General features: G+C 50.9%; 2 non-coding genes across 2 annotated transcripts; both read left to right on the top strand.

Moving 5' to 3' along the window:
- Window positions 1–1,302: 1,302 nt before the first annotated feature.
- On the top strand, window positions 1,303–1,375 carry TRNAA-AGC. Its single transcript has one exon. It is a non-coding gene; the product is annotated as a tRNA-Ala (tRNA).
- Window positions 1,376–2,147: 772 nt separating this feature from the next.
- Window positions 2,148–2,237, top strand: TRNAY-GUA. The gene is given in 2 exon segments: window positions 2,148–2,184; window positions 2,202–2,237. It is a non-coding gene; the product is annotated as a tRNA-Tyr (tRNA).
- Window positions 2,238–9,212: the final 6,975 nt, after the last annotated feature.

Raw genomic sequence — 9,212 nt, 5'->3', positions numbered from 1 at the left:
TGACAGATGGTCTCTGAAAAGGTGCATTTGGTTGAAAGGCAAGAAAGGGGAGCAGCGTTCTTTGCTATGCCAGGTGTCCTTGTTGAGCAGAGGTCCTTTCCGAGGGGGTGTGCAAGCATAAAGGTAGTTTGTTTTGCGGTGTGAAGCGTGTGACGATGCGGTTCTGGCGGGACCCAACTGAGAGTGCCAATTCAGGACCAATTGCTCAAACAGGGCAGTCACAGCCCAAGGCTGGGGTTTTTCTACCCCTAAGGCAAACCAAACCAGCCAGACAAAAATGACTTCGGTTTCACCCCACTGGCTAACCACAAGTCACACAAGCAATTTCCTTAGACACTCCAGTCTCCCAGTATCACCACCAGTGCCACTCGTCTTGGGGATGAATGGTTAGGAAAACCAACACCCCAGTAAATAAAAAGGTTCTCTCGATCCCAAAGGACCAAGCCCCAGACCCAGGTCAATAGACACATCAGATTTTACCCACAAATCACGCTGTTGCCAGTCCTTTAGAATCTAAAATCTAAAGGTTTAGTCATAAAGGGAATAAGATAGAGGTGAGGGCTAGAAGGGGTTAAATGGAATCAATTACATACAGTAATGGCAAAGTTCTTATTTCAGGCTTGTAGCAGTGATGGAGTAAACTGCAGGTTCAAATCAAGTCTCTGGAGAACATCCCCCGCTGGGATGGGTCATCAGTCCTTTGTGTAGAGCTTCAGTTTGTAGCAAAGTCCCTCCAGAGATAAGAAGCAGGATTGAAGACCAGATGGAGGTGAGGCATCAGCCTTAGATAGGCACTTGCAGGTGGAAGAACACTTCTTTGTTCTTACCGTGGAAAATTATAGCAAAATGGAGTTTGGAGTCACATGGGCAAGTCCCTGCATACTTTGCTGAGTCACAAGGCATATCTGCCTCCTCTCAATGGGTCGATTGTGTAGCTGATGGTCCTTAATGGGCCATCAAGCAAGCTAAGCAGAGCTAACACCCAGTTGTCTGGGATCTTTCCCAGTAACACAGCGCAAGTTTGAAATATAGACAGTATACAGCCAATATTCATAACTTCAACTACAACATGATACAGACATAGAGATAGCATAATCATAACCAGTAACCCGTAACCTGGTCTTAGACACCTTATATGACCCCCTTTACATAGGATCTGGTGCCACTACAGGACCTTGGTTGCAACCCATGTTCTATATGGTCCCAGTTTATATCAATAACGTCACAAAGTGATCGCTGGATGGGGTTTGCGCTGAGTTGACAGTGTGTGGCGGAGGGGGGGGGGGCTCCAGGTGTGGGCATGGGGAATTAGCTCAAATGGTAGAGCGCTCGCTTAGCATGTGAGAGGTAGTGGGATCAATACCCGCATTCTCCAGGCTGTTGTTCTTTCTCCTGTTCTCATCCCCACCCCCCTGCATCATTTATGTCTGCGTAGACAGGAGCGTTGCAGTCCGCTCTTGGCTTGGCGGTAAGCATTTTGTCCCGAGGGAGCAAAAGGGGCAACTTCTCTTTCAGGAGTGTGTGTGTGTGTGTGTGTGAGTTCTTTTCTGTTACCAGTCGCTTTGCGTTTGTTTTTCCTGAGGTAGGCGTGGGAGGCCGAGTCGGGTGCGAAAGGGTACGAGCGGGAATGTGTCAATTATTGACGAAGGGGAAGGGGAATGGACTGTGAAAAAGTTGTGGTTTAAAAGGCCCCGTTGAAGCCAGGCAGGAGGCCCTGAACATGTTTTCCATTGCACCACCGTCCCTGTTCTGAGTGGGAATCAGGGCGGGGGTCCCAACATTGTGCTGCGCGTGCTTGAGACAATCCCGGGTCCCTTGCGGGTCAGCGGGAGGATGCGGCGTCCCGGCTATCAGGCAGGGCTAGCGTCGCACCCCCGGCGTTCCGTTCTTACCTTGCGGCCTTGTCTTTCTGCCATGCCTATTAGGGAGCCTTTGAGCGGTAGCTGTGTGCGGGCTTGCCAGTGGGTGAATTGAGGGTAAACTAGGCGGCTGCCCAGCCCCCGGGGCAGCCGTGAGGATGAAGGGCTAGCTGTGTGTCGCTTATTCCTTTCAAGGGCTGGGCAGAGGCAAGCCTATAATTATTCATAAGTGCCAGTGGCAGTTCTGCCTGACACCTTGAGTGACTCATGTCCCTTTGCTCCTGTCTTCCTTCGATAGCTCAGCTGGTAGCGTGGAGGACTGTAGGCTTTGTTCCCCTGGAAATCCTTTGATTGCTGGTTCAACTCCGGCTCGAAGGAGTGGGCTTTTGTTTCCTCGGTTACACACTCTTCTTTAGAGCGCCAACTCTGGCCACGGCCATGTTTCCCTCCATTCGTGCGAGACTGGCCGCTGGAAGTCTGCTGCATTTAAAGCACCACTTGCCACTACTTTCATCTACCACGCCTGTTTCCAAGTACCTAGGCTACAGTTTACGCCTGTATAGGCAGAGTTCCTTTCTCTTCACCCTCCTGCACTCACAGCGTAGACGTCTAGCTATGGATCTCAGGCTTCGGAAGTGGCATTTCTCACCCTGGTAGCGGGGCGCCTTTGTTCTTAACAGAGACCGGCCGTAGCTATGTCCCCAAGCTGTCTCCGTTTTTTTTTGCATGGGGCAGAGGTGCTGCGGGGACATAGTTTCTGGTGGCAGGGAGTGGGCTAACGTAGGGTGGGGGGATAGGAAAGGCTCTTTAGTGGCTGAGAGTCCCTTGTCCTTCAGGCTCAACCGATTGTGTGCGCTGCTGACGGCGGGCTATTATGCTCCCCGTTGTAGCAATGTGTGCGTTTCAGTGGTTTGCTCTCTCTTTGTCCATCTTTCCCCGGCGTCACAGAGCTCAGTTTATGGAGTAGTGTGAGGGAGCGGTTCCATTTCTTTCCGTTTTGGGCTTTTGTCCATCCCATTGGTAGAGCTGGGATTTCTTTGGGCAACCGTGACTGCACAGAGTGTGTAAAAGGCTTCTGGCGGAGAATTGCTACAAGCCCGATCTGGCGGACTTTTTGGCAAGGAGCTGCCGGGCTATGCGTAGATCATCCGAAGCTTTTCTGTCCTTGGCCTAGGCGGGCAGGGAGGCAACTCGTCCCCTGTCCTTTGCAGTTTTTGCTCTTCTTGTTGTCATGAGCAGAGGCGTTAGGTGTGTGTGGGAGTGCAAAGCCTGGGCGTGTGTGAGTTTCTGTGATGGTGTAATAAACAGATAACTAAGGGTTAATGTCTCTTTCACTTGGAAAGGAGTAACCTGAAACACCTGACCAGAGGACCAATCAGGAAACAAGATTTTTTTTTAAATCTGGGTGGAGGGAAGTTTTGGATGTGAAAGAAGGTTACTGCATGGAGAGACACGGGGGCACAAGTGTCAGCTATCCACCAATCCTTCGTCGACCCCAAATTCATCAACCCAAAGGCCCAAGTGACAATTTACCCCTTCATGTCACAAGCTGTAGACTTGCCTACAGCTGAACTGCCTGTCCAGTACAAAGCCTGGTCAGGAATGTGGACTTTTGCAGTCTATGACAATTATTCCATCCCCATGCTACTGGGGGAAGACTTGGCCAACCAGGTGAAGCGGGCCAAGAGAGTGGGAATGGTTACACGCAGCCAAACCAGGCAAGTTTCCAGACCCATTCCTGTTCCTGAGCCGTCCACAGACGCCCCGTCTGTGTTACCAGTCACCCAGACAGAGGTAGTGGACCCGGATTCCATGCCAACCACTGAAACAGCCACAGCACCTCCAGTCTCAGGCCCGGAACTGGAACAGCAACCAGCACCAGCAATTGCAACCACATCTTCAAACTCAACGCCAGAGGTGCCTGCAAGCCAGAACTGGCAGAAGCAACAGACAGCCATACCCAAAAGGCTCAGCCAGAGCCTGAAATACCCTCAGGTGCACCAGCGGAGAGCGGTTCACCAGCAACGGAAACAACCCCATCACCTACATCGCTTCCAGAGGGACCAAGCCCAAGTCCACAGTCTGAGGACGAACTGGTGACCCCAGCCTCAAGGGAACAGTTCCAGACTGAGCAGGAAGCAGATGACAGCCTTCAGAAAGCTTGAGCGGCGGCACGGAGCACCCCACCGCCTCTCAGCTCTTCTAATCGATCCCAGTTTGTTATAGACCAAGGACTTTTATACAAGGAGATTCTTTCTGGTGGACACCGGGAAGAATGGCAGCCGCAAAAACAGTTGGTGGTTCCAACTAAGTACCGGGGGAAGCTCTTAAGCTTACCCCTAATCATGCCAGTGGCCATGCTGGGGTGAACAGAACCAAGGACCGGTTGGGGAAGTCCTTCCACTGGGAGGGGATGGGCAAGGACGTTGCCAAGTATGTCCGGTCTTGTGAGGTATGCCAAAGAGTGGGAAAACCCCAAGACCAGGTCAAGACCCCTCTCCAGCCACTCCCCATAATTGAGGTCCCATTTCAGCGAGTAGCTGTGGATATTCTGGGTCCTTTCCCAAAAAAGACACCCAGAGGAAAACAGTACGTACTGACTTTCGTGGACTTTGCTACCCGATGGCCAGAAGCAGTAGCTCTAGGCAACACCAGGGCTAACGCTGTGTGTCAGGCCCTAACAGACATTTTTGCCAGGGTAGGTTGGCCCTCCGACATCCTTACAGATTCAGGATCTAATTTCCTGGCAGGGACCATGGAAAAAATGTGGGAAACTCATGGAGTGAACCACTTGGTTGCCACCCCGTACCACCATCAAACCAATGGCCTGGTGGAAAGGTTTAATGGAACTTTGGGGGCCATGATACGTAAATTTGTCAACGAACACTCCAATAATTGGGACCTAGTGTTGCAGCAGTTGCTGTTTGCCTACAGGGCTGTAGCACATCCCAGTTTAGGGTTTTCACCATTTGAACTTGTGTATGGCCACGAGGTTAAGGGGCCATTACAGTTGGTGAAGCAGCAATGGGAGGGGTTTATGCCTTCTCCAGGAACTAACATTCTGGACTTTGTAAGCAACCTACAAAGCACCCTCCGACACTCTTTAGCCCTTGCTGAAGAAAACCTAAAGGATGCTCAGGAAGAGCAAAAGGCCTGGTATGACAAAAATACCAGAGAACGTTCCTTCCAGGTAGGAGACCAGGTTATGGTCTTGAAGGCGCAACAGGCCCATAAGATGGAAGCATCATGGGAAGGGCCATTCACGGTCCAAGAGCGCCTGGGAACTGTGAACTACCTCATAGCATTTCCCAATTCCTCATTAAAGCCCAGAGTGTACCATGTTAATTCTCTCAAGCCTTTCTATTCCAGAGACTTACAGGTTTGTCAGTTTACAGTCCAGGGAGATGATGCTGAGTGGCCTGAAGGTGTCTACTACGACGGGAAAAAAGACGGTGGCGTGGAAGAGGTGAACCTCTCAACCACCCTGGAACGTCTGTGGCGGTGACAAATCAAGGAGCTGTGCACTAGCTTCGCCCCATTGTTCTCAGCCACCGCAGGACGGACTGAACGGGCATACCACTCCATTAACACAGGTAATGCTCACCCCATTAGAACCCCACCCTACCGGGTGTCTCCTCATGCCCAAGCTGCTATAGAACGGGAGATCCAGAACATTCTACAGATGGGTATAATCCGCTCATCTACCAGTGCATGGGCATTTCCAGTGGTTCTGGTACCCAAACCAGATGGAGAAATATGCTTTTGCGTGGACTACCGTGAGCTAAATGTGATAACATGTCCGGACAACTATCCAATGCCGCGGACCGATGAGCTATTGGAGAAGTTGGGACGTGCCCAGTTCATCTCTACAATAGACTTAACCAAGGGGTACTGGCAAGTACCGCTAGATGAACCTGCCAAGGAAAGGTCAGCATTCGTCACCCATGCGGGGGTGTATGAATTTAATGTCCTTCCTTTCGGCCTTCAAAATGCACCCGCCACCTTCCAGAGGCTGGTAGATGGTCTACTAGCAGGACTGGGAGAATATGCAGTTGCCTACCTCGATGATGTGGCCATTTTTTCAGACTCCTGACCCGAACACCTACTACACCTGGAAAAGGTCTTTGAGCGCATCAGGCAGGCCGGACTAACTGTTAAGCCCAAAAAGTGTCAAATAGGCCAGAACAGAGTGACTTACCTGGGGCACCAGGTGGGTCGAGGAACCATAAACCTCCTACAGACCAAGGTGGATGCTATCCAAAAGTGGCCTATTCCAAAGTCAAAGAAACAGGTCCAATCCTTCTTAGGCTTGGCCGGGTACTATAGGCGATTTGTACCACACTACAGCCAAATCGCTGCCCCACTGACCGAGCTGACCAAAAAGACCCAGCCAAATGCAGTTAAGTGGACTGATGAGTGTCAAAAGGCCTTTACCCAGCTTAAGGCGATGCTCATGTCTGACGTTCTACTCAGGGCCCCGGATTTTGACAAGCCATTCCTAGTAACCATAGATGCATCTGAGCGTGGTATAGGAGCAGTTCTCATGCAGGAAGCAACAGATCACAACTTCCATCCTGTCGTGTTTCTCAGCAAGAAACTGTCTGAGAGGGAAAGTCACTGGTCAGTCAGTGAAAAGGAATGCTACGCCATTGTGTACGCCCTGGAAAAGCTACGCCCATATGTTTGGCTCAGATCCGTTAATCCATTTTGAACTCAGGGCAGCTAAGATGCTTTCTGAATACACTAGTTCCATAACTTGACTACCTTCTGGCAAAGGCTGTTGAACATGGCAGCACTTTCCTTGTTCACATGAAATGCTGCTGGGGTGTTGTTGGTGAGAACCTGGACTATCAAATCCTGAAGTGCCCCAATTAATTCTATCCTTTGGACAGGTGATAAGACTGACTTCTCTCCGTTTAGTTGCAGGCCCAGTACGTTGAAGACACACAATGAACATTGACCTGAACCTGGTATCTGGAGCAGCCCCAAACTACCTCCATAAGTCGCTAGCACAGCCATGCACATAGTAAATTCCCCCAGGGCTTGCGACAGGCAGAATGGCGTTACTGTGAATTTTGGTTGTGTCCTACTATGAACCTCAGGACATTCCTGTGGCCAGGTTTGATTGCCATGCAGAAGGAGGCATCTTTTAAGTCGAGGGCAGCAGACCAGTCTCTCAGATCTAGGGAAGGCATAATCATGGCCAGAGAAACCACCTGGACCTTTGTCTTCCTCATGTATCTGTTCAGATTCTTAAGGTCTAGGATGCGTCTGAGACCTCCTGTGGCCTTGCAAATTAGACTGTATCGGGAATAGAACCTCCTGCCCCAATGGAGAGCAGGCACTTCCTCTATCTCTCCCAAGGAATGTAGAGTCTACACTTCTTGGCTTAGCACAGACTCATGAGAGGGGTCTCTGAAGAGGTGTGTGGAGAGGGAGTGGGATAAGGAAGAGGGGATAGTAGGGAAGTGGAAGATATATCCTGGTTCCACTGAGCTTAGCACCCACTTGTCTAAGGAGATGAACTGCAGGACATATAAGAAATGGGACAATCTATCCCAGAAAGGCAGGGAAAGGCCAGATAGATCCAGGTCAGGTAGCATGCTGTCCTTAACGCAGAAGTCAGATCTGCTGTTTTAAGGCCTGGGGAGGCCTCAGACCAGAGGAAGTGGAATTCATCTGCCTCCTCCTCTGTGATCTTTGCCTCTACTTACATTGGTCAGCCTGATAGATGGGGTAATACTGCTGTCTAGGCTGCTATGGGGCACCGTATTTTGTCCTCTTTGTTATGAGTGGGGAGAGGCAGAAGGACTTCGGACCAGCTCTCAAGACCTTTAGGATGTGCAAAGCCTCATCTGTTTTGGAGGAGAACCCTCAAAAGAGAGAGGTCCTCAGCTGTGTGTTGCATTACTGTAGGAATTCCCAAGGATTGCAACCCAGGAGGAGCGGTACATTGTTACAGCTGTCACGGTGGCCCTGGCTGCAGAGTCCGCTATGTCCAGGGAAATCTGCTGTGCTGCACCACAACTGAAAGTGCGTCCCTTAAATCTTCAGGCAACCTGGTGACAAAGCGGGATAGGGCCTCCCCACTGGAGAAGTCACACAGCAATAACAGGGTGTGATGGTTGGCAATCTGGTATTGTAGATTTGCCCTGGAATTCTGCCTCCCTCTGCCCCTCTCCAATCAAGCTTTTAAGTGTCTTTGTTGTTGGGGGGTAGTCTAAGCACAGCCCTGACGACTTCTCTCACTCATGGCAGCCACAGCTAATGAGCATGGGTAGGATGTAAATGGAACCATGTAAACCCCTGGGATTGAACCTGGTATTTCCAGTCCATTTGTTTGGCCAGTGGAGAAGTGCAGGAAGGGGTCTGCCAGATCATTTTGATTGGCTGAATGATTAATTAATATGTAACCAATAGGTCAGGAAACAGTACGTGTACGGGCTGCAGTGCCAGTGGTTGTGACGAAGCCAACAATGATCAGTCAAATGCACAGGAGTTGGGCAGCTGTTCCATACCAACCAGCCTCTCAGGGCTGTTGGGGAAATGTGCCTCCTGGGGGATTTACTCAGACAAGGGGCTGTAGATCTGGAAGCCAGAGACATTCCACAAGGGGGCACTGGCAGAGTATTGGGCCCCAAGCGGCCCAATTCCTGGATGGACCCTTTTCCAAGCCCCAGCGACAAGAACAAAGATGAGAGTGAGCTCTAGACTATCGATACCAGGAAACCTGAGAGTCGATTTTAAAGTCCAGTGACAACTTGGAGTCCCTTGAGGACCAGGGAGATGTGGTGCTGGGAGGAGTCCTCAGGGCCCTCAGTCAAGACCTATGTCTGGATGCATTACTGGAAGCAGCATGGATGGCTTCCTAGCTGCTGGAAATACTCAGTATGGGGAGGATCCTGAACTGGCCCCATGGAAGGTGCCAGTACTGAGCGGAAGGCAGGTGGTGCCATGGAGGAACCGATGCTGACAATCTAGAAGACTGCATCAGTGCCGAGGGATGTTCTTCACGCTGAAGCAAAGGTGATGTCGATACCAACGAGCATAACAAGTGTTTAGCCATGGCCTAAGCCTCCGGCGTGGTAGGTACCAACATGGCTGCTGACCGCAGTGGTCAGGGAAGACTGTTCTGCCACGATTGGAGAAGTAGCTGGGCCCAGCAGTCCTTGAGATGGAACTGGAGTCCACAGCTGAGGTCTCTCTGAGTGAGCTGGCACCAGGGAGGAGTGAGCCGAAGGAGGTGCTCTATCTTTGGTACCTGAAGGACCCTCTCCGGAAGAGACCTACACCCTAAACTCTGAGGAGCCAGATGCAGACTTCTGTGCTTGTGTTTCTGAGGTGGGTGGCTCT

Source organism: Gopherus evgoodei, unplaced genomic scaffold (assembly GCF_007399415.2).
Source record: "Gopherus evgoodei ecotype Sinaloan lineage unplaced genomic scaffold, rGopEvg1_v1.p scaffold_265_arrow_ctg1, whole genome shotgun sequence".
Classification (NCBI taxonomy): Eukaryota; Metazoa; Chordata; order Testudines; family Testudinidae; genus Gopherus; species Gopherus evgoodei.
This window is presented reverse-complemented; position numbering and strand designations above follow the sequence as displayed.